The sequence below is a fragment of the Neodiprion pinetum genome, chromosome 2 (genome assembly GCF_021155775.2).
Source record: "Neodiprion pinetum isolate iyNeoPine1 chromosome 2, iyNeoPine1.2, whole genome shotgun sequence".
NCBI lineage: Eukaryota > Metazoa > Arthropoda > Insecta > Hymenoptera > Diprionidae > Neodiprion > Neodiprion pinetum.
Window position 1 is genome coordinate 32,078,836 of NC_060233.1, and position 26,445 is coordinate 32,105,280.

A 26,445-nucleotide genomic window follows, 5' to 3' on the forward strand; every position below is an offset into this window, starting at 1 on the left:
ATTTGCGATGCGTACACGTCGATATCACGCGTGCAAAAATTTAACCCGATCCGTAAAAATCGTTCCACTTCGCGCGAATGCTGCATTATAAATGCATACACACGTCTGCGTGTACGTCGTATACACATGGGCACCTGCGAATACACGCACGCACAGGTTATGCGGTTGAATCGGTGTTGGTTCGGATGCGGCGGACTGCTGCAGAGAGTTACGCGGTTGTAAAACCGTGTACATACCCATAATATATATATATATATATGTATGCATCGTGTATGTAATACGCAAATGGCAAGCAAGACGGAAAGAGAAGAAGAAAGAGGTGAACGGGTGAGCGAGCGAGAGGAAGAGCGAGAGTGAGAGAGAGAGAGAGAGAGGGGGGGGAAAGAGGCGGTTGAAGGTGGCGGTGCAACGTCCTGCGATTCGATACTTGGCGTGCCTCGTCCCTGTCTCGCTCCGGTTTACAATCCTGTGCAACCTCCTGGCTCTGCTAGCCGCCTAGTACGACCAGGACGATTTTGGCGCCATTTACAACCGCTCCTTCAACCTTTCCCCACGATTCACGCTCACCGTTCCACACATCGACGTGATACCTGTATCGTTACACCGGACTGCAGGTATTATATCGGCCCGTGACTTTCGCACGTGTGTGTAAAATTATATTACACGCGACAACTCGTTTTCGCCGGGCGCCCTTGCCCTCGTCGCGGTTCTGTAGGGTCAGAAGAGGAAAGCGGGCGGGGGGGGGGGGGGGGGGGGGGGGGGGGGGGGGAGAGAGAGACAAAGCGCTTTATTATGAATTGTCGAAACGCTGTGTAAACCTTGCCGTAGCGGGGTAGAGAATCAGGGACAAGAAAAGAGTTATTGGATTAATTAACGTAATCCTAATAGGATCTCATCTTGACGCACAATGTAGTCAGCCCTCCTCCCCTCTCTTGTTCTCTCTCCTCTTCCCTCCTCCGACACACACGCTCGGCGAGCGGACACATCGCGTGCTACGTGGATATTATCATGCGTACCTGCCCGCCTAACCAAGGCACCTACATACCCCCCCCCCCCCCCCTCCCTCCTCGCCCGCCCATGGAAGGCAGGTGCAGATTCGCACTAGACGACGAGGAGGACGAAGACCGCGTGCGTGGCATGCAGGACTCCCGGGTTCGCGGACAAGATAGGTTGGTTACCTTGTGTGAACAATGGACTTCGATTAACCCGGCAGACCTACTGCATGGGGCAAGACTAATGGGTGAATTGTCCGCAAAGTCGTTTCTCTAGGCGTGCGGGTCTTTCGGCTGTTTCCGTTTGCGGAGTACTTGAAAACAATCGGATAAACGAGACCGCAGTTTTTCGACCCGCGATCATTGGGCTGCACTTAGAAAACGATCAAAATTCCTTCTTTTTTCTTTTTTTTCTTTTGCTGCACGTATAAAAATATGTAGGTCGTAGAGTAGGTTATTGTATTTGGGAAAAGCGAGTCGCGTACGCATACCGCGTATTCAATCACATGGTACAGCGCCGCGTAGCGTAGGCATAATACGTATGTATGTATATGACGTTCTTTTTTCGAGAAGGGAAAAGAGCAACGGAGTCTAGCTGAGAGTCGCGGGAGATCCCGAAGCGGAGCGGAGAGAACATAATATCTCGGCCGAGATGAGATCCGTATCTTCCTTCAGGATTGCTTTGAAAATCGTGCCTCGAATAGGGAAGATTCGGGATCTCAGATTTTATATTTGCGAATAAATCAGTTTCACGCCCCGGCCGGACCGGAGCCTCGCACCCCGCCCCCAACAACCGCCAGCCCTGCAGCCCCCTTTTACATTTCGCCGAGTGAGGAAAAACATACATTTCGTATTAACAAACGGGTATTAGCAACAAAGAGCGCGGAATTCGAGGCAGCGGGAATCCGGCCGTAGCGTTCGCGTCACAGGGTGAGCTTTAAGGGCAGCTTTAAACCAGGAACGCCTCGGGTTCTGGCGGGCTAAAACGAGCCCAACGCGTATAGTTGGGAGGAAGGGAGGGGGGGAAATAATCGTGCAGCAGTGTAGACGGTCGGTACTCACTCTGGTTGTCAGGAAATCGAATACCCAGGTGTGAACTTTAGAGTCTGTTTTATTAGCCTGCACGGGGGTGGGTTAAAAATTCGTAGCACTGATTTGGTAGGGTAGTCTGCAAAAGTAGCTCCGCAGCGTCGCTGTGCCCACGTGACTGATCCCCCGGTGGTAGCAACACACCGAGTCACGGAGTCATCTGCGTGGGACAATTTCTTTGTTTTTTAATTTATATATTTACGATCAGGCTGATGTGCAATATCTCTTTCCTCCTATTTATAGTTTGTTCATTCTTTTATTAGTTTTTTTAATTCGCGTCAATGCTCCCTTGCCTTTGGTCGAATACAACCAACGGAACGTTCGTCGTTGTCGTCGTGACACGTGAGCAAGAATATGAAAGCGAGAAAACGCATGCTTTCGGATCAAAAACAACCACCAACACCACCGAAAGACACCCCTAATAAAACAGAATAGAGACTACAGTGCAAAGTCTTCATCGTCCAACATCTCGTATCTCGTTCGCTTCAACGAACTATATAATTGTTTCATCATTCGGTGGGATTTATGGCAGGTTTTCTTCTCTACGCGTTATCGCGTCAACGTGGCTGTGGTCATTACGAAAGGCTGCGGTCGCTGCAGCGAGGCTGACGTTAATGAATATTCTAACAGTGGCGGTGCGCGATATCGTTGACCGTATTAGGAAACGGGAGAATCGTTTGAATCGTTTGAAATGAAGAAAATAACACCGATCCGACGAGGTGTTTGCTGTCTCGATATTTATTATCTCTCCTAAGACTGGCCAACGATCGTCTCGTTTGTTAAAATTTCAGTCTCGCCAATATGTTTGAGTGTTATAATATTACAGCATCCCTCGATCGACGAATTCGAGACGACGACGTTAGGGCGCGACGGCTGCCCGCGGCATACTGAGAGACGATCGTCGAACGGCGCTGCACCGCGGCGCCAGAGGGTTGGAGTCGCCTCCCTCCACCGGGTCGCCATCCCGGAGGACGACGAGGGGCAAAGGGGTGCCCTGCTATACGGGGAGGACGGAGATAACGGAAAGGCCGAGGGTGGACGGGGACGAAATTGAACCGCACTGCCAGGGCGCCGCGAAGCGACTGAACGTTGGCCCCCGAGGCGCACGCGAAAGCGAGACGCAAACGCCATCTCCTGGACGGTCGGTCTTTCATGAGAGTCGTCTTCACCCAGGAGCGTACCAACCTGCCCACCCCCGATAAAAACTAAAAAAGTAAACGACATTTTCTGGTCAATATTATTCCAGGGGGTGGATCATCGGTGGACCAGACAAAAGGTGGGACGATGCAACAAGATCCGTATCGCGACAGAATTCTTCCATTGAGAACCGGAAGACGGTCGAGAGGCTCTTTAAGACGTATCAAGAACCGATTGACTCCAGGGAGGAATTACCGAACGTCGGCTAAATTGAACGACGGGAAAGAGAAATATCGAGGGAAATGATATGGAATTGCAGGCACGGTTACCCTGATCGATGACGCGGCACTGGCGGCTGGGTTCCTTCTCTTTCTCACGGACAGTCGAACCTCCGCGGTTCTGACTGGGCGGGATTTCGGATAAACGCATGCGCGACCCCCCCTCGTCTCACCCCCGCGCGATAACTTGTTACTACCAGGAGGCGGCGCGAGCATAAACTCCGACGAGAACCGTAGTGCCATTGGAGGAACACCAGGTCTGAACAGCGAGCAGCGGTTCCTCCCCCGTGAGGCTATTAATGCACCTGCCCGACGTCATTAATCACCTGACACAGCGCTCCTCTTGACCCTCGAGAAGTTGGTGCGCATATCTCGAAGTACTTCGCAATTTCAAAAGCATCGTCATCCACACCCCGCGAAAAGCTCTCGCTGCATAACGTGGAGCTAATTACCGTGGGCCCACGATTTGATACAACATGAGTGACCGTTGTAACCGTTGTACGCAGAGCCCCGAAGTCAACGACCCTCGAAATCGTTCCTAGTGTTAATCAATCATTAAACACACCCCTCAACCCCCACGCATATCGCCATGTCGGTGAATGCAGAGCGGCGGTTTGCATGTGGCAACGTCGAATGTCGGGCCCGCGGGTCAGGTACGAGGGAAACGCGAGGTGTATTTACTCTGTAAAAGTAATGCCTAGACGTGCGCTGTGTCATTTTTCTTGTCGCATGCTCCCCCGCGTCCGTATAAGCACGAATGTGGAGGTGGTGTACGTGAAATCGCGGGGTGACCACAGCGAAGAAGGTGGACCGAAGTTGCAGGGGGGAGAAGGATGGGAAAGAGGGTGGGTCACCGGACGGCGACGGGGTAGCGGGGAATTAATTACCCAGGAAGCCTTGCGGACCGCTTTGATGTCCGACGGCTTCCAAAGCGCCAGGTAGGCCCGCGACTACGACGATGCCGACCGGGTAACGTTTACACGTACGAGGTACGTGAGCACCGAGTGTGTACGAGTAGGTATAAACTATGACTTGACTCGAGTGAGTATAAGGCGAGTCTCTACCTAGTTCTGTACGTACGTATATGTATATATATGTTGGTTGTAGATGTGAGCAAACGTACATCGTCTTCCTGTACAAATAGGAGAAGGCAGGTATGTGCTCAGGAAAGGCAATGGAGCTTTGATGCAATGTTTGGTGCGTGTATATACCTACTCGAACGAAGACCGATCAGGTGAAGTAGGAACGGCGGTCGGTACAAGGTACAAGGGTTGGCGGAACGAACTGCAGGTTGGATTTTGAAACGACGTTTTGACTGTAACAGGTTTGACTCGGCACTGCAGCGAGACGACAATCATTCACGACCACCGCCAGTTCCTCGCTCCTCAAATCGATACGTAATGAATAATTGTTACGCCGCGAGAGGTATTTACCAGTCCTATACCTATGCGTATATACCCTGGGCTATAATCTACCTCAAACACGAAGTAAATGACCGTCGACACGCGAGGGTGTCCCGCACCTCGTGTCGTGGCCCGTGTGACTACATATGTATATAAAACTGTCGCAGCTGCGACATTTACATGCATGCGATATGTACGCGGCAAGTCGTGTGGGTCGGTAAGCACCGTGTTTATATTCGAAAACGCGGCTCGTTACGGCCGGTTTATCAGTTAATAATAAATGCTGAGATTTGACCACCTAAAACTGTGCAATATGGATGTGGAAACGAACTAGCTCCATTTTTCAAACAAACACACACGTCGGTCTGACGACGATGGAGCTGGCAGCCGGAATTAGCAGCCGAACGTTCTAATGTTCATTCGAATGAGGTAGTGGAGTCCAGAAATCAAAATTTCACGAAATATCTTGAACCCTCAATCCATACTTTCATAGAATCATGAGGATGAAACTGGACTGCATTTTTCTGTTTCCAAATAGTTTAACACGTTTGGCTGCTAACTGCGGCTGCTAGCTTCAATTTCATCGACGCAGCCCGGCGATATGCGGACGTACGACTGTATCAATTTATATCACAATATCTCGTCCAATATATCAGTTTAAAAACCTTGGATAAAAGTGTCCAAATTTTATTACAATTCATGGAATAAAAATATAAGGCGTGGGATTAGTGCAATATGGTGAAGACCTGCGCGTGGTCAGGGGAAGGATAAAACTGTGCACGAGCTGGATAAATTTGAAAATCAAATGCGGTGTTAATCGCGGGTTAGCTGAGTGAGAAGAAATCGTGTACCGGGGCTAAGCAGTAGCGCAAAAATGCGGGATCCCTGCTTGCACATCCACGCGAGCTTGGAGAGCCCGGTCTCTTTTGTTCATAAAACAAAAGAGGATATGTTCACTGTTTGAATTTAAAGTAATGCCGGCACCGGGGAACGCTCAAGCGAATCTATTGTCCCCGGGGAAGGTTTTGCCGTTATAAGACCATGAGTCGTTCAACGAAAACCTCTCTTCATACCGCATCCTGGTTAGGTAATCGCGAAGAGTGCTGCACTCCCGCAACGGAGAGTAGAGGTAAGGAAGAGTATCTCGTATGGGTTTTCAACTGAAAAAGTTTCTGCCAAAAATCGATGGATGGATGGATAGCGGTTCAACGAGTGACCAGAATGGCGCTAATGAGCAATAAGGGTTAAATCTGACTGGCGCTTTCTTTTAAATGTGAAACTTTTGCTGCAGCAACGCCATATTAATTGTACTCTATGGAAACTTCACATACACGGAGTAGTAAGTCCTCCTTATTTCTACCCGCCATAACCAACGCCTAACCCAGACCAGACCGCCTACCTTGTTCCCCTCTACGCGAAATTCGCGTGACAAATATCTGCCGATAACGAATTACGAAGTTCAATTGGATGGTGAGAAATCACGAACGACCGACTATAATCAGCTGACAATGAGATTCAACGAAAACGCTTGCCGCGGATTATAACAAAGTCGGCGTGAGCTGTGATACAACTTATCGAATCAGTCCCGGGGCAATCGTGCCTTATGGCGATTTCAACCCGACGATGATTTATGATAATTCGTGGCATTGGCGTGAGATAGCGACAAGATATGGAATTATCTTAACTCAGATGGGCACCAGGCAATCCTCAAGCACTGTTATTACCTCCGCATCTGCCGGTCGGTGCGACGGTCGAAGGATCGGCATCCAATTGCTTCGAAAACACGAACTACGATACCCTGTCTTTATACCAACGCTCGCAGAGTTTCTACTTATACACCCACGCCGATCTGGTATACTTGTACACCTTCGCGAGGACAAAAAAAAAAGAAAAAAACCTAGACATAACAATGAAATCCATTATAACATCAAATGATCCTGTAATCATTCATCCTTCGTGCAGTAAAAGTATTCGATTTATGACCAACAGTAAAATTGTTGAAATGTGAACTTTCGTGAGAATAAATGAGGATGAAGTTAGTAACGTTACCTTAACGATACACGTTCAGGAAACATCGCTAATTCGCATCCTTATGAATATTCGTCATTTAGTAAACCATTGTGAACAAAGTATACACTTATTCTGAGAAGCCAACTTCTTGAAAGTCATCCCAAGATTGGCCAATAATAATTATTTCTCCTAATGTATCGTTACGTTAACGTTACTAACTTCAGCCTGTTGAGTATAAGACACATTTTGCGATGTTGGATCAAGCCCTGCATTATTTTTGGACTCGGTTTATCGTTGGATCTTTTCCTAGTTTATACGAGTGTCGCCGTGATGCATCGAGTATGCATGTATCCGTATATTATCCCTTACTGGAGTGGCTGATATCGGCGTATACCGCACGGCAGCACTTTAATGGCCCATCAGAACGCGGAGTGGATGTCCACCATCCACAGCTATGGTGGAAATCGACTTATCCTCGGGCACTGCGCAATCCTAGACTCAGGCCTAGGAGCAATCATTGTTTGCCAATTAGCAGAGTTTATCCTGCAGCTCTGAACGGCTTACGCGTAATTGTCCACGACGAATGGCCAAGGATGAATCCGTCGCGCAGGAACGTCCTGTATACCTACGTACGCAAAGTTATCTCTGTGTACATACGTATACCTCCTACAGCCAATTGTACCTTGGCTGATACGCGTGGTCAAGGATCACTGAAGGAAGATCTTGCGACCAGTTCCTAGATACACAGTCATGTGTCAACATCTGACCCTCAATAATACAGGCTAGTCTACTAAATGTTACACAACGCGATTCAACGCCGCTCTTATTCCAATTTTCCAACTTCGCGAACTTTCGTGACCGAAAATTTACGCTAATCGAATGATCGCGAACGGTATTCGAAACTAGAAGCTGCGTCGAGTCGCAGGAGATAAGGCTGTACGTGATCAGGCGAGGCTTGATCCCGATTTCAAACTGGTTGTTCATCGTCGTCACGACGATGAGCGTCCCTGCAGACTGCGGGCTTTGTTTTGGGTTCCACAGTTGGAAATGTACGGTTTAAATCTTAGGTTTCGGCGATGATTGCACGATAATATCGCCGTGAATTTGTATAGCACGGGCAGCTGCAGGGGTTGCATCTGACGTACACACGAATCTGGGGCCTTTTGTTCGCTTTTAACGAGACGCTGATTACCCCGTCTTTTTCCCGGTTCTGTATATCGTACGATGAGGTAAATAATAATCGCAATAGACGGGGGCAGTGCCTACTTATCAGGAATCGATCCAGACCCGAAGCCGTTACATCCATTGTCTTCTTCGACCGAAAGACTGTGCACGGACCGAATGATTCTGGCCCATAATTGTCCACTGCGGAAACTAGCAATAGGTGACCTGTGAATTGGCCTTAAGGAGAAAAGTGTAACAGGAAGTCGGAAGACACCGAAATGTTATTCCTACGTTGAAGCAGTGTGGAGGAATGGCATTAAACCAAGACTCGATACATTGCGATGTAACGCTTTGCGATTTATTTATGCTTTCGTGTACTTTGTCAAGCACTCGAGGGCACGGAGAGCAGTCAAACGGACGTAGCGAACGAGTAGGCAGGATTTAGGGATTACCGTAGAAAAATATCCGGAAAAAGTATGAAGCGACGCGTAAAAGATTAGTATGAGAGATAACGATTGTTGAAAAAGCTTGAAAATTCCATCGACCTGAATCCGAAGTATAGCAGATATTTGAATATGGCATATATATCCGTGGCAGAGGCCTCGTATTCACGAAGTTCTCGGATGAACACACACGCGTTTTGCACTGCAGGTATCTTTACGAGCAAATCTGCAAGTTTATACTTTACCGCGAACACGCGACACCCCGGCAGAGGTTCCGACGCTTACACCGTCAAGGGATGAAGCACTAATACCTGCACCGTGTAACCCAAATGCACGCACAATACCCGGCACAGACTGCAGACTTAAATACGCCAGAGGAATATTTTTATATTATTTTATTCCCCCGTGGAAGGATATCCCTGCATCATCCTCGCGGTTTGGAGAAAATCTGAGCATTGTTCTCCGTTATAGAAAAGCGCCGGGTGGCTTAGTTTGCATGGCCGAACACGGCGTTCGTTATTCGCACACTCGTCCCAACGCACATTATACACACTTGTGTAAGTGTTCACGAATGGTTCGGAACCAATTCAGCGTTTCCTTGAATCTCGAGTTCCAATGTTTCGTTCGTTTCGTCAAAACCTTGCCACGCTAAATTCCTTTCCAACCTTCAATACGCGCGCTTCAACTCCACGGCTGAGATTTTCACGTTGCATAAACGTGGGAAATCTCACGAGTATCGAGAGTCAGTCGAGAAATAAGAATCGTGCGGTGAGCCCGTCCGATCGGGCCAAACGAATTGGCTTTGGTGTCTGAATACCGACGAAGAAGGTCTGCGGAGTTGTACGAAGAACAACGGCATGCCATCGCCTCCGAGTCTTCGGCGTTCCTCGCGTTCCTGGCGTTCCTACGCGGCGTCGGGATATGGGTACCGTACGTACGGTACCACCACCTCCACCTCCGTCCGGGTATCGCCCACGGGCGCCGAAAGCGCCTCCTCGTCGAAGCGAGAGCTCTGCAGGTTCGGGGGTGGTTAACGCGAGTAATAAGCACCTGCCCGCCTCAGGACCCAGAAGGGACTTGATTCATTCCACTGTAAGTACAGAGTCCGCGGCACCGACAACGCCGTTGGCTCACAAAGCTGCAGGAATGCCGGGACCAGCCGAGCTGCCCGCGCCTCTCGCCGACGGGGAATCACCGTCCTCCTCTAGGGGCCCAGTGGGCCCCACAGAGCCCGCACCTTTTCGCCGACTTTTCGCCATCTGCATTCCTCCTTGTTCGGTTACGCAATGGCGGTTTGTAATCGTTCTTTCGCGTGAATTCGACACTTCGGTATAATATCTTGACATTAACAAAAAACGGTAACAATGAAACGTCCAGCTTTTATTTCGCAGTGAAATATATATACGGTTTATTTCTTTAGAAGCTTCCCTGGCTGTATCAGACCCCGATTTTCGGATTTCCTGACTGGTTATGAGTCAAAGATTGCTGGACCATTGGTAAACGCATCAATAAAAACTTGTTGAGTACGGAGAGGATAAGAGAGCAGGTTTTACTCAAAACTGCAGGAAAAGAAGAACACGTCAGATGTTTTAGTACAATACACCTAATTCGTAAAATGCAGAATTTACTACAAAAACAGTGAAAACTACTGTGTGCATACTAAAATCTGCTACATTTATCGTAAAAATTACAGTTGACATGGGTATAATTTACCAAAAACCTTCGTCTGTCCCTTTTCCTACAGTTTTGTGTAAAATTAGGTCTCCTCATTCCCTCCGTGAAACAACTAGAATAAGTTTAGCTAACCTTAATTTCAAAAACTTAATAAGCCCACTTTGCTATACTAGAGTGAAAAATCTTTCTGAAACTATAATATAGCAAAAACACAAAAACTTTCTACACCTGGGAATAATTTATATATTTTCGTGTAAATGGTGTCCTCGTCCACGGTAACTTGAGAAATGTGGGTAATCCCGGACCATTCTATAAATTGACCGATATTTTACAGGTCAACACTATCGACGACCATCGAATACCTGCAGCACTTGCCGAGATGTGTGCAGCTAGACGCCAGAGTTGCGAGTCGTTCGGGCCCGACGAACCGGGGAGATCGAAATCATTCCCTAAGGGCTCTTTCCTCCCGCTCTCTCCGCGGACTATAATTACGCGTCGATGTATGCGAGCGTGTATAAACCACGCGGCATTACGACGTGTGTAGATGCACACGCGTGTCTTTGCGTTGGCTCACGTACGCACACATGTAACATAAATTTATATGTATGTATGTATGTATGTACACACACGTTCATTCGTTCGTCGGACGGGGCGGCGATGAAGCGAGCTGGACAATAGATGCCTCGGGCTACACGGGAACACTTGTAAGGCTTTGGCGTGCAATTAGCCAGGGTTGGGCTGCGTCGTCTCGACTCAAGTTTGCTCCGACCTCGCGCGAACAATAAGAAACATTTCGACAATATTATGAATGTACAGTCCGGCAGTGCTAATGAATAAACGAGAATGAAAAATGGATTTGTTTATATTTAATTTTTACCCCTTGTCGAAAGGAGTGACAGCGACGGGTTGGAATTTGCAGTTGTAGAACAAGCGTGCGTTGCACATGATTCTTTGAGCAGAGAAAAAATTAAATAATCGATGATACGTAGATTCAAAATTTAATCATCGTGATAATCGTTTGTCTTGATCAAATGATGTGGATATTACAAATTGCGATAAAGTAAAATTACACTCGTCCTACTTTTTGATCGTTCCTAATACCTGGATCGCGAAACTTGAAAAGCGTATCGCAAAGCGACGGACAAAATATCATACAATACACACATTGCACCGACACAGCGACACGGAGTTGAGCGGAAAGAGAGATCGAGGTAGGTGAAAAAGGCGGAGGGAATAAAAGTATCGGTAAATAATTAACCTCTTCGTAGACGGCTGACAAGTTTTGTGGAAAAGATATGGAAGTGTAACACGTATCACTTGAACAACAATACAGGCTTTGGGTGGAGGGGAAGCGGACCGTGGCAGTGCAGACGTGAGAAGCGGCAAGATGTAGCGTATAAAACGAAGCGACCGAACAACGAGGTCCGTCTCATTCGTAATTCATCGGTGCAGACTGGCTGACTCCGTGCAGGGTGGGTTATAATATGTATGGAGACGGACAGCCAGTCGGAGTATCTACACGTACGATACGGCCTCTTTGGCAGAGGCGCACGTACTTTGGTTAAAAGTTGGAAAAGCACCCTCGACTTATACTCGGTGTCTGTCAAAACCCGGATCCGTCCTGGGCGTCATCTCGCGATACTTGGAGGTCGGCGAGGAAGGGGAGAAAAAGCGACGGGATAAAAAAAGGAACCGCGGAAAGAGAGACGGATTCCCTCGCACGTTTTTCCAAGAAACTGAGCAACGCTTTCGCTCCCTATCTACCTATTTTCTTACTTTCCTTTCTCTCGGGATCCGCGTGTCACGATCCGCGCAGGAAATGACGTAATTGAGTTCTAACGTTTCCTCGGCTAGCCGCCCTCTTCCCCCTTCCTCATCGCCGTAACGTATTGCAGAATTACACCCACAGGATGAAGTTATTTATTTACTTCCCACGTCGACTTGATCTCGTCATCTCCGGTGAAATACGGGGTCATAAATCGATCCGTTCGTCGATGCAGCGCGTTTCGGGTGTGGCTATATTTATTTTTTTAAAAATACGAGTTTATTTAAACTTGTATTATATACTCATAAAAAAATGAATATTTCGCTCGTGTTATTCGCATAGCAGGAATAAATGTTCAGCGGTGCAGAAACGTGCAGAACGGCACTTTGGCTATTTTCCTCCGAATTAATAAAACGTTATGTCGGGTTTATTTTATTCTCAAACAGGCGCGGTGCTGTGCATCCAAAGCCGAGCTGAAAGTTCTGGTTCGTCAATTGTGCAATGATCAGCCACATCAAGATCGTGCCTTTTATTTCAGAAAGCTGAAAATTCAAGAACCGGGGGAAAATGATACGGAAATAAAGAAAAAGTTGTCGAGGCGTAAAGTTGACTCGCATACACGTAAGCTTATACTAGAGGAAATTTTGTACCTACGTTAAGCTGCGCAAAATATTATACACGGAACGTTGCGCGAATAGCCAAAGTACTTTTCACGTACAGTTTTCCTCATTTTCGTCCGCGCTAATTTTGTATTTTTTGTTTCTTTTTTTTTCTATTTCTCTCTTCAGCCACGACATCGATCAGTCACAGATGTAGAATGTTAGGAAAAGCGAAGAGAATTGAAACTGGCGATGCGAGAAACGAGCGGAAATACTGCAGAGAAATATAAGGTACATCTAGACGGGCACGTGAAGGCTTCGAATAGGGCGCGGATTGTTACGTGAATTCGAACAATCCCGGCCAGGCTTCTTATTCGAGTGCACAACGTATTTCTGTTTTTTCCCTTTAATAGTTATTTTTCTTTCGTTTCACAGTCATTCGCCCGTGATTGACTGCCATCACTGCAGGTATAATCTCCGGATCTGATCTGTCAAACGCACGACATCCCCCTCACAGCGTGTGTGAATAAACAACTATCAATTTCATAGTTTCACACGATAAGTGATGAGATAAATTCGAAAAATGAGCTGCCTGTTGAAAAAAAAAAAAATTAAGGCTTCTTCTCAAAGTGTTAGCTACAGTGTCCGAATATTGGAAGCCTCAAAAGATTTTAAGTATTGTTCATCAAAATTTTGCTCAAATAACATTTTCCTCACTCCTACCGTCAAAAAATTCAGTATTCTCTGACGTTTTCCCCCGAAACTTAGGTAATGTTGAGCAGCTTTTACGACCAAGAGCTTCAGAAGTTATGTACCTTGAATACATAAATTTGGATCTAAAAAACACATATAGTATTGCTTCGTTTCACACAAATAATCGGAAATTGAACAATACCATTTCCGATAGTTAGCTAAACTGAAATTACAAAGCATAGCTGAAGTTTGACAACGATTTATAAAAAAAAAGTACGTTTTTCCCTATGGTCCGTCATAATAGCCCGACTGTTCCCGGTTTTCCCGGTCTGTAGCCACCCTGCGAGCATTCACACGGGGAGTTAGGTACAAACGTTCGCCACAAACTCCACGCTCTCCAGACGCTTCGGAGAAGAAGGACTATGGAACATTATTTAAACAGACCCAGTTCCACCGAGTGCAAAACTACGTGCGCCGATCGAGTTCTCCCCCACACGTAGGTCGATGGCCGTGAAATGTTAAGCCGAGAAGGCGGAAAGAGGGAAGGAAATCTTCGACGGTATCACAAGTGTCTGATACTAGCCCGCGTTTCTATGTACACATATATCGGTCATGTGCAAACAGATGCCGCGTTGTGCAAAGGTGTGCGGCATAATGCATATAATACATACCGCATGTGTGCACGACGACATGTGAAGCGCGATACCCGTTGCGGAATTCACACTTTACGTTACACGCTTCCTTCCCTCTACTCGGCATCCTGACCTCCACCCCTTCGGCCGAACAGCCCTGGAGGAGTTTTCGCCTACAGGACGTTAAAGTCTCCCGTGACGCCCTCGCCTCGCATCGCGGATCCACGACCGTGGACGAGTAGAATATTTTTATTTTATACTCTGCAGCAAACGGCGAACTGCAGCGTGAATATTCATTCGGGTATTTTACGATTCTTAAGCTGGGAGCTTAAACTGCGGGTAAATAGCCACGCCTACATCTGTAATGTGACGCGAATACGCGTCGGCAGAGTTTGCATGTCCAACAACTTGCATTCATTCGTGTATGCATGCGCGGCTCCCATTCGGAGAAAATATATAATATTCAAGGCTAATTTGCGCCAGGATCTTTGCCCACGGTGCGAGCGGTGAGAGGACGGTAATTAGTGCCCCGGGTGAAATTACAGATCGCCTTGCAGTGGGACGACAGATAACCTTCGAAATATTATTCGGAGATATACCTACTTGTGAGTTGAAAATCAATACTGCTTGGCGGTTTTATTACTAGATAGTCGGACGTTGAGTATTCGTCAAATTGATGGAATATTCGTAAAATCACCGTACACATTATTTTCCAGACGCGAGAAAAAGTAATCACAAAATTTTATCTATCTGAGTTTAGTATTTAAATTATGCGGATCTTCCATTGAACAAATGGATTTAAAATGTTAAAACACGTATCTTGCAGACTTGTTCGATTTCTTTCCTCTGTGGCTTATTTTATTGGGGAAACTATTTTTATCGAATTCGTATAAAAAAAATTTGTTTACCTACACTCAATTTTCATATTGGTATTTAACTAGCAAAATAAATATCAGTGTAATCTTGGAAAATTAAATATATCATTTAATGATGCTGACGTGGTATAAAAAAAATATCTCAATGCAATTGTAGAGAATAGTTTTTTTGATTAAAATCAGTCATCCAGAGTGAAATTGAAGAAATACACTGGATTGTTTACTTTCTTTTAAAACAACTCGAATAATTATTCAAACAATATTTTGTTTGTTTTATAAAAAAAATCATGGTAGTTTGCGAATATATAAAATTGATGAGTAGGTACTCAACGCGCTTATACTACCTCGTGAGAAATTAGAAGAAAGTATTGATTCCCGACTCACCTCCTTAAATATTCTAATTGCAAATATGAAATTCGATTAGCCAAACGGAATGGCATAAATTAAGAGTGCTTTGCCTGCAATGCTTCTACACACTTTCTATATAAATATTCGATTCGCTAGTTTGAAACCCTCGGCAAAGTCAGAGCGAAATCTCCTGAAAAACTGCAGAAGGAGAGTTTGGGAAATTTGAAACACCGACGACACCATACTGCTTGCGTTACTCAAAATTTTGGTCCTTTAGTGGCAGAACATTGTTGGATGTCGATGAGATAAGAAAAGCTACAGCCAGTGCAGAAATGACGACCTTTTTAGGTACTAATTATGCCTTACTGAAAGTTCTTCAACGTTTACTGTGAACTTGGCATTGCTCACCGCGAAAAGAATGAGAATTCGTTGTTTTTTCTGGCTGTATAAACGCAGTGTCTGATCGACTTGGCAATTGGATGCATCGAATTCTGTCGAAAATAAATACAGTACATTTCATTCTAGCGTTTTTCAAAATCAGTCCTAGTTTTGGGGAAAAATCAATGGAAAGAATCGGGACAACAGTGTATATAAATAAAGTTTTTGCTTTCGAAAATAGTCGAGCAAGATAGTTTAAAATTACCAGTGAACGGGCACTTACGCATTGCGATCTTGACTGATTTCTCTGCTGTGTCGTCGTGTTTGGAGAGAAATTCGAAAACTAGGTCTAAATTTTTATTGCTGCATATAATTAGCACCTAAAGAGCACCTAATTACCCCATAACCTATGGTCGGGTGTTTTGACGTGGCTCTGGTTATACTAAACTCGTAGAAAACTTGAAGACACGAGAAGAAATATAGCTGGGATAATAGAAGAGGAATAGAAATGAAAATGCCAAACAAAACGAGCCGTGAATTGAGTAAAGTGACACCGCGAGTCTGACAATTATTCAATGTCAACAATATTCTTGGCAACGAAAGGCAAACAGTCAAATATTTGAGGGTTCGAGAGCGCGGTGAGCCTTCAAAAACTATACCCACCCACCAACAGAGTCTCTCACAAATTTCCGAACCTGCATGTTACCCATATAACCGAAACCCAAACCATAACCCTTTCGCCCTTTATACCGACAGGCTAGAATCGAACGCGGCTCTATTCAGCAAAGTACAGTTCTCCAAATATTCCAATATTCGATTTCGAACAATCGAACATCGAGGAACAAAAAAAGGTCCATTCGAAACCGTAGCACTGTCTCCTCGTTGCCCCTCCGTTTTTACCTCCCGTTGGTAAAGTAGACGCTACGGGATTTGTCAAAGAATAACGAATCACTGATCGAACTGGTTACGTGGATATTTTATACCGAATCTCGTCAAATGAGAATCCTCAGTTTTCCGATTAGCTATTTTAAACTTTTTCGATGTCCTTCGATAAAGATAAGGATGTGCAATCGGAGGCAAAAAAATAAAATAATAGTTACAAATACCTACAATTTCCTCACACAAAAAAAAACCGACAAAAAATACCCAATACCACATTTTAAGATTTGGCTTAGTTTTCACCCGAACATGAATTTGGTGAATTAAACTCATACGTACGAAGTTTAAAATTTCACTACATGCAGTCAATTTTTACTGCAATGGACGTCACATGCAATGGAGAAATATAATACGTGCCACGTATGTTTGGATTTCAGATTTTATTGCTATACGTGGTGTGTCGGCATCAGTCCGGTTGTGGCAAGAATTTAGAGCTTGGTAATTATCGTAATTATACAATTATTATAATTGCTCGCTCCCTTAATTTACCTATATGCTAATTTGTGCTGTGCAGGGCCACCCATATCGCCCATGCTTGGAAATTATGAATTATTAATTAGCTATTAATAATACGGGTCATTAAAATGTTTGACATTTTTCACTCGTTACTCTTACTCGCAGCACGAATCCAATTACTCGACGGTTGACTTTCATTTTAATTTAAGTTTGATAATTTTTTCGCTACAATTTACCCGCAACTGTGAGGATAATGAAAACCGTGCTGAATGATGGATAAAAAATTTTATGTCACCCCACCAAATTCTGTACAAATACCGAAATACACATTGATCGGTAACGCCAAACAAAACAAAATCCATACACGGCATACCTACGTTCGTGTTATATACGAACGAGATGAGATATTCGTCCAAATAAGGTGCTAACGACATTTTAACACGCGTCGGAGGCCAGAAAACCCAATATGTTCCCCCTTCGAGATCAAATAAGTACCAATGAAACAACAATCATCTTCTCAAGGAATAGATACTCGATTAACCAAAGTCTCTCCTTCTCAGAGCATCGGAATTTCAACTGACAGGTGCGAGACTCGACGAAGAAGAAATAAAATGAAATAAAGTGATTTCGTAGACAGAGTGATGCTTTGAAAATGTATCACTGTCGAGATTTTCACAAAATTTGAAAACATTTTTGTATTACATGTATGAAATACAAATAACGCACATTTATGGGTTACATATTTTGAAAAAAAAAGAACGTTTTATTCTATTGACGATGATTTGATATTGAATTTTTTAAAGCATTTTCAAAAAAGAAATCCGTCACGGAATTGTCTGATTTGTTTGAAACACCCGTTACCGATCGGTAGGACGGCAGTTTTGAATTCAAAGAACGTGTCCCGAACTTCGAGATCACGTTTAAAGGAGGGATGAATTTATTCGTGAAGAAATTTTTTAAATAAGAATTTAGGAAAAAACTCTCTTGAGGTAAAAACAAGGAAAAAGGTATAAAGGACGAGGAAACTGGCGATGGATGGAGAAGGAGAAGGATCAGGCAAAGAAGTCGCCGCTATTCAAACATGTTTCAAACACTCCTCGGCGTTTCCGAGCGAGCCAAGAGACGCGAGGAAAGCAACTATACACCTAGATGCGACATAGGAGAGAGCCTAGGAGGCTAGGCGGCGCGCATAACGTACGTCTGTCTCTGTGTACATACATCCGCTAGATATCTGTGCAGATATGTAACGTTTACACATGTACCTGTAGAGGTATAAGGCTCTGCTTGTTTGGACACCTGAAACACATTCCACGTTTGCCTGTAAATACTTAACCCCGCTAACGTGCATGCATATGCATAGGTGTACCTTACACACACACACCTGTATGAGATAAGTGCAGGTTATACGTGCCTTTAGGGGGAAATGTCGCGAGGGGAAAAAAACCATCCATCGATGGAGTTTCCCTGCTGGACGCCTATAATAGTGATGGGGAAAATGAAAAACTATGGACCGAGAAACGAAGCGTTTCCTACGAATTTTCCTCGATATATACGCGAGTGAAAATCTCCGCTGGTTAATGAAGCGGGCACAGATCATGTGCATACGTACACAGGCGGCACGTCACTCCCCGAGACACACGCGCCCTTTCACCCCGTTTCCACCTTCGGCCCCTCGACGGACCACTTAGAGGCACTTTACTTGTTTGCACAAAATATTAAGCGGCTGTAAATATCGTAAAATAGAACAAATTCATGTTGAGTGCATTTAAGTGTTGCCTCGTATTTGCTGGCTCAAATTCGTTTGACGGAATACAGAGTGTTTCAACAAGCGGAATAAAAAAGAAGCGATGGAAAGACGGAAAGAAAGTAGTAACGCATCGCATTCCTCCAAGCCTCTCATCGCAAATTTGTTACTTCGTATGACCGAAGATCGAATATCTCGTGATTGATTTTGGTAAAAAAAATTCAGGTAATAAACGAATGAAAAAAGAAAAATTCGCTTTAACGAAATGAATATAATAAAAAAAAATCAGAATTAAAAATCTGACCAGGTTTGAAAACCAGCCTAAATTTTTCCATTTCATTAATTACGATTCATCCGTAATTCCAGACTAAACAGTAATTATTAGAAATTTTCTATCGACGATAATACCGTTGCAACCAAGCTAGATTCTGCAAAAATGAAAGCGGTCTTGCGTGCGTAATAAATGGCGGTGGAATGATTTACGCTTGCTTAAATTTCGACGGCGCGTCGTAACTACGAGAGGTAGCTCGATCCGGCGACGACGTGCCCGTATAAGCATAAGCTGGAAATAAAAAAACGACGACGAAAGGAAACGCGATTCGCCGATGGAACGAGAGGTGAATTTGAGAAGGAATGCTGGGACGTTGACGGTAGGAAATATATTGATAAAACACCTGTCAGTTCCCACTTTGAATATCCAACACAACGAAAAACTCTTCGCCGGTTAGCTCGGAGTTTTTCGCTCGATTTCAATTCGCGTATTTTATCCATTCAAACATTGTTCAACCTCCCATACGAATCTTCAGTTTGACTAATTTTAATCTATGCACTCGTTCGTTGTATACGCACATTTTTTTTATACACGTTTCAGCGTTCAATGCAACCTCTGCAGCAGCGCTTTAAACCTCCTATAAAGCTCAACGCAGAGGTCGAGAGGTTTATAGGTATAAATAAATCCCCTGAGAACTCGCGAGCCGTTCAAGAGACTTCGAACACCCATCTATGCAATAAAGTAATCGCTTCTTGATCGTCCAACAAAGCGATGGTACAAATCTGTGACGTCTACCGCGTTGCAGGGGGTCGTTCGAAAACCGACGCTTGTACCGCCAGACGTAGTATACGTATACCTAACCGTTCGCATCCGCTGATACTCACGCACGCACACACGTGTATCGTTACGTTGTGTCGTCGCGATGCGGGAAGGCTTCTGCGAGTGAGAGATTTGCCAGCGAGCGAGTCGCGACGCAACGCAACTTCGCGTATCAATACCGAGAGTAAAGCTGCTTAGGCGTGTTGCGAGTCCATAGAGAATCCGCAGCTACCGTCCTCCCAGGAACAGGATTACCTTCAGATGCGACGTGTCCCACACGCGGCGATATGGATTTTATCACGGGGATGAGGAAGGAAATTTTCGACAACGATACAAGATAACTGATTTTTTTTTCATACACTAGGGTGTTTCAGAAAAAAATAATTTGCTATTTTCGGCCGTGGAGTGTCCTACATAGTTTGTTCAAATTAAAAGAAAGATTCCTTACAAGTTCAAACAAAGTGGGAAAACAACTTTTAGCCCAAACAAACGTTTTAGGAGGTATCAATGTGGAAAATCGCAAATTGTTTCTTTTCTAAAACACCCCAATATACATATTTGTTCGAATTTCTTTGCGATGGAATCAATAATTATGTTATCTTCAACGCTGTTTCGGAATTCTGCCGTCAAGCATTGCAAGATATCACTTCTACAAGATTTATATTTACATACCGCACGCCGAAAATCAAACTGTAACAACCAAAAAAATTTCGTTTCTTTGAAACTACCACAAAATCTGATGTAGTACCATTTATAATTTAATTTGAACGCAAATTCATAAGGATACTTTTTACCAGATGTTACGATTTTGCTTTAGGTATTTGATATCAAGCAATTAGTTTCAGGATAAAAAATTTAAAGGATATTCATATTACTAACTAGACGAACGTTATGTTCACTCCTGACAAAGTGTGAAAATTGGAAAAAGAAAATCAACAATGATTCGTAACACTATGAACAATCACCACCGAGTGAATAAAAATGCCATATGAAATTTACCGAGTCACACATCGCACCAAGAACACTACTACGGGGAGAATTAAAACTAATTTAAAGCTGCATTCGTAAAAGTTGGCAAAGTATTCAACAAAGAGTTGGCATTTGCATCAATATGTACGGATACATTTACACGCATAGGAATCTCTCTCCCAGTCAGCTCTTTCTCTCTTTCTACCTTTCTTTCGCATTCTCACGTAGCTCTGCGCTTAGTCCATTAGTGTAATTGCAATTTATTTAGTAATTAATTTAATTATCAATTAACGACTTCAACTCACTTTGCAGGAGAGGGCAAACGGTGCTAACAGAATTAAATGAATTAGCCCTAAAAGATAGAAGATAAAAACAGGAAGGAATATAATCTATTACATACCAGGCGTGTATTAAATATATAACTTGGACAAAATAAATTGTCAGATGATCAAACTATTAATACGTTATATACGTTTTATACACTGCATACATACATATGTACAAAGCGATCAGAAAACTAATCGCAAATAAGAGTTCGAAAATTGAAATAAAACAAATTCAATACCCAATCCTAAAAAGAACTAAAAAGACCTGGACGCGAGATCTCAGCTGTTTTTAAGCCCACGATTTTTTACCTTAAAGTCTTCTTCCACTTTCTCGGCATCGTTTTCACGAAATAATCGGCCATATAGGTACAAGGCGTACCAATGTGTTGTAAAATTAGAGTGATAATCGTCGGGAACAATGAGCGAATCCCCGCGAACTGAAAGTGGAAGCCTATATACCCCTCGTCAAGTTCTTCTTTTCATCCGTTAAGAGCTGATTGCACTTTGTTTACGCGGTCAACGGTTCATTTATGATAAAAAAAAATAAAAATGGGTATGCGGACGAAGGCGAGACAAGATTATAAAGACCATACGTATACCTACAGCGAGACCGTGGGGTTAATTCGTAAACTACCTAATTCAATTGTTCGTTTTATATTTACTCGGCTGCATTTACGTATGTAGGTAACATACAAGGAGATATAACCATAGAGGTTCGTGCGGAATTCATTCCAGTGTGCGCTGGCCAGTGAATACTTTCTACATGCATACGTACACCCGTGCATGCATATATGTATGCTTACGTTGCTTATACTGCAGGGTAGTCCAAGTTTGACGTTGGGTCATCTAAGCACTCCGAGGGGAGTGCTGTGAAAATTTCATTTCATCCCGCGGACTCTGAAATTCTCTCGATTCTCCCGCAGAGATCGCTTCCCCCTCGCCCCTTTGCCGCCGCCGCCGTTCCAAGACAAGAGAGAAAAAAATTAGCAAGCCCATTTCCCTTACGTAAAGTTACGTATTATATGTGGAGAGCAGCCTGTACCACTTAGTTTTCAGGCAGGGGCCACAAATTAAGTACAATACCGCTTGAATTAAAAAAACTCGTGCTTATATTATGATAAGGTGTTTTGAGCGTAGTGTCATGTGAACGATTCAAAGAATTTTCACGAGAATCCATCTCATTTTTTCGTACAATTTTGGATCGTTTTGAAATTTCTCGTGAAGCGATCGTGCTAATATCGGAAATATTTCGCCACGAGACAGGTTTGAAGGTTATATTTTTCAAATTACTCGATTATTAATCCATACGATAATAATTTATCGATCTTAGCTAGTCAGAGTGCATTTCCTAACATCGAAACGATCACATCGCTAAAAAGTTTTGAATCGAATCGATGGTTCGCGTAAAAATGGGTTGGATTCTCGTAAAAAAAAAACACTCTTTACCGGTCACGTGACACCACCGCGATCAAGAAGAACCGACAGGGAAAAGATTATAGAGGCAATAAAAAAGAAGTCTCGACGAGAAAAGCACCAACCGTATGTACATATTGTACATGATATGCCTACATCCCATTACCCGTAAGCTTATCCGTTATGGGCTGACAGATGCACATGCCTCCCTCTGAACGTCGCTCATTCCCAAATGAAAAATGCACGATGCTCGTATGGTTGGCAAGTCTTTCCCGTGTCAAATTCTAGCTTGCGAAAATAAGGAAGATGCCTAGTTTACACCTACAATACTCTCCGAATTCTCAACGGACCGATTCCACTTTGTTGATAAAAATTATTTATTATTCACGCTCGATCCCGTAGCATTCGACAGCCATAAAATTCAATTCAGGATTTCAAATTTTATACCTTATAATTTACACACAGATCGGTGAAAAGTGTTGTCGCTTTTCTTTTTTTTTTTCCCCCCTTTAATTTCTCGAATCGTTACACATCGTTTAATCATCGTTCAAAAATTTTCGTACAACATTTCGAGGTTTTCCCGTATGATGCGAGAAGCTTTTTGCGTGCTAGAATTGAGGTGTGTTTGTACGGACGGAGCAGCACAAGTGGAAAGGGAGAAAGTTGCGAAAAGGATGGAAACTTGCTTTGCATATTCAAATTATTTCGGACGGGTTAAGGCGTCGGTTGCCGCGGGTCAAACGGCTGGAATAATAACAAACGTTGGAAAATTATCAAATTTCGTTGGCACACTTAATTATTAATTAACCGTGCAATGAAATTAAGTCAACGGGCTTATACACGTACGGCGACGTGGCTCGAGGACTGTAGGCAATGAGTTTTCCTCACGCCGTCGGTATTAGGTCGGTGTATACCAGCCGCGACGGTCAGTTAACGTCTCGTAATCATACTACAATTTGCATACACGACAATAGACTACCTGCCAACCTAAACGCAATACATTTTTAGCTCATGGTGTTTTGTACCGATCCGACGACGAAGCGGATCTCACGCAAACGTTAGAAAATCTAATTGTAAGAGAATTCAAAGTACAATCACACGCAAAAAAAAATAAAACGGCAAAAACTCTGCCTTTCCGACATTTTTCAAAATTTCAAAATTCCAGTTCGAACTGACCGATAACGTCAGCTACTTGTACCCCGAATGAAACAGGAGGAGACGAGTTTTCTCTCTTGTCTTAAATACTCGCAGGCTTCCACGCGTAATTGATGCGGAAAGTTCTTCGCAGCTCCTGGAAGTTCAAGATATGTACAACTTCCGAAAACACTGTGGAGAAAACGATACTGAACTACGCTGGGTGTCGAGGAAGAGAGGGGTGTGGAGGGGGGAGTAGACTTTTCAAATTTCACGAATACATGCGAAGTGAATCAAAATTTTGAATTTTGCGAACGTTCTCTAATAATTTCTCAAAAAAAAATCAACGTTTTCATCAATAATACACAGACACAAAGAGCAAAATCGAGACTGTATCCGATGAGTTGATGAAAAAATTTCGTAAAAATACGGTTTATCAAAGCCTGTTCATTTATCGCTAACGGATTCTTGAAAATAAGGCATTTCCGAGCAGCCTGCACCGACTGAAAATGACAGAATAAACGAAAAGCTTGACAGTAAAATATACCGAGGTGCTATTAACCTGCGTGGCAAACGGTTGAGGATATTACCGCTGTATGTGCATAGAAGAGAATCGATTGTAAAATAGAAAAAGAAACGGGTGGAATTCCCGAATCCCATACGCAGAACGCCATGGGAATCCTGCTAATTAATATAATAGCCGGGGAGATTGGCTGTCACAACTGACGAGGAAAATTATTGTGAAACGCGGTGGACCGACCGCGGATATGCAGGTCCGTGTACACCGTCGGAATTCGTCCACACAGCCACGTGGGTACGCAGGTATTAGGTATATTAGGCAGGTAACGTGGGAACATATGCACGCACACGGCGTCGAACGCAATTTGTCAGGTGACGCCCGGCCGACGGGAATAAATGGACAATTACACAAATACAATGTTTGACGCCGTTTCAATGAGGCGAGAGAGACACGCTTGATTGATTGTTAATTGGTCTGGTTTGTTACCCTCGCTAAAATTGGGCGTTCCGCTGTATATTCGTATATACCTGCTGTCTCGAAGGGTGCGAAAAGAATCACCCCCGATAATTTAATTGATAAGCCACGTTGTCGTTTGTGTTTTTATTCCTGTTGATTTCACTCATTTTCTTCTTCATTATCGTGTTCGTATTGATCATTTTTTAACTTTCCGTTTCTCCGTTTTTAGAGGAAAAAGGAAGCTATTGTAATCACCCCGAGGATGATTTTACGTTTCGATATCTACGGAATCACCTCCAACCATTATCGGATCGACGTCTGTGTGTGTATATGTATGTACCTATGTATGCGATCAATTTTTTTATCTAACGATGTCTCGAGAACGAGTGTCCGGATTTCAATGATTTTCGTCTCATTCCACGTGTCTTTTCCAAACTTAGAACTAATTAGATTTTAGCTGCGATTCATTTAGTGCTTTTTTGCAAATTTACAAATAAGAAATCGTAATATTCTCACGTAATATGGTATCCAAGGGCTTTTCGATCGTGAATAATGAATTTCAATTTATAGTTCGGTATTCGAGGTGGATATTGACATTTTTTTGTTCCGTGAACTTGGAACCTGCAGTGTGAAAACGAGAAATTCGAGCTATGGCTGACGGTCTGCCTAAAACCATTCGTTTTTTTTCGCAACAACAGCTGCATTAGGTACACTCCTACACTTCCCGTATCGCAATCCTGGTATATCCTTCTCTCTCACTTTGGAGTCTCTCTGCCACCTTTGTATATGCAAATTAGAGCGCGGAGGTAAAGTCGCAAAGTACCTGCTGCTGAGTTTAACCCTGGCAGCGACGAATGTCTTGCCCTACGGATATTTATAACCATTTCCTTCCTTCAGAGAGCATTCATCCTCCCCGAATTATGACCGAGCTAGCCACGCCTGTGGCTGAAGACACTGTGCGCAGCACCGTAACAGCAGTACCAGTCTAGGCTCTGATTAATACCTCCACTCTTATTGTTAGTTTATCAAACTAACTTGATAAAACTCTGAATTGTCGGTTCACACCATTGTCTAACTCCTCGCTCCTCGCGACTATGCTTTTCATACTCTCGCAATCGAGCAAAGTCACGCCACGCTAATTTGTCAAAAATTATGAGAGTCGTTAAGTCACTCAGGGCTAATCAAAACCGAGTAAAATCGGATAAAACACGAGAAATACATACTTGAAGAATGTGGCCAGATCAGTTATTGAAATTCGAATCAATTTGATGAAAATGACCCCGAACAAAGTAACCTCAGAAATGCGAATTTGAAGTAAAAAAAAAAACCACGGTTACCGACAACATAACAAACGATGTTACTTTACAATATCTGATTGCAAATGACGTCATGGTATATCCTAATTCTCTCTGCTATCTCTGAATTATCCAATATCAACGCCCAAATGCGGATTGCACGGTAGGAATTAAGATTCAATCTCCAACACCGCGATTCAAGATCAACTTGTGGGCCCCAGTAAAGCGCGATTTCGAGTAAATATTTATTTTCCCTCTAAAGTCTAAGCAAGCCAAGAGGTGAGGTGGCGAATCTGCATTCAACGAGCTGCGCCGAGGATTAATTCTGTTCAACGCTTTCCCGATTGTATAATTCTGTAAGGTTTAATTCTTGTTAGTTGAGAAACGGCATCTCCTTCCAGCAGCGTAGTATTAGTATTACATTAGGTTGGGTTAGATCAACATAACGACTTGGCTGTGTTGGTGCAGCAAATGTCACGGATTACGCACGTGTGAAACGATGCCGAATCAGTGTAGATTATTTAAAACTAAAATTAATCTGCGAACAAAATTCAGCTGGATCGCAGTTAGAACTTACACTATTTAGCTTCGTAAAAAATATATAAACACGACGCGAGAAGTGA

The 26,445-nt window shown here is 43.8% G+C and overlaps 1 long non-coding RNA gene across 1 annotated transcript in view; it reads right to left on the minus strand.

Annotated features, from left to right (window-relative positions):
* The window catches only part of LOC124211408 (uncharacterized), a 164,435-nt gene that overhangs the window by 136,801 nt on the left and 1,189 nt on the right, over positions 1 to 26,445 (minus strand). The gene's annotated exons all lie outside the window — the stretch shown is intronic.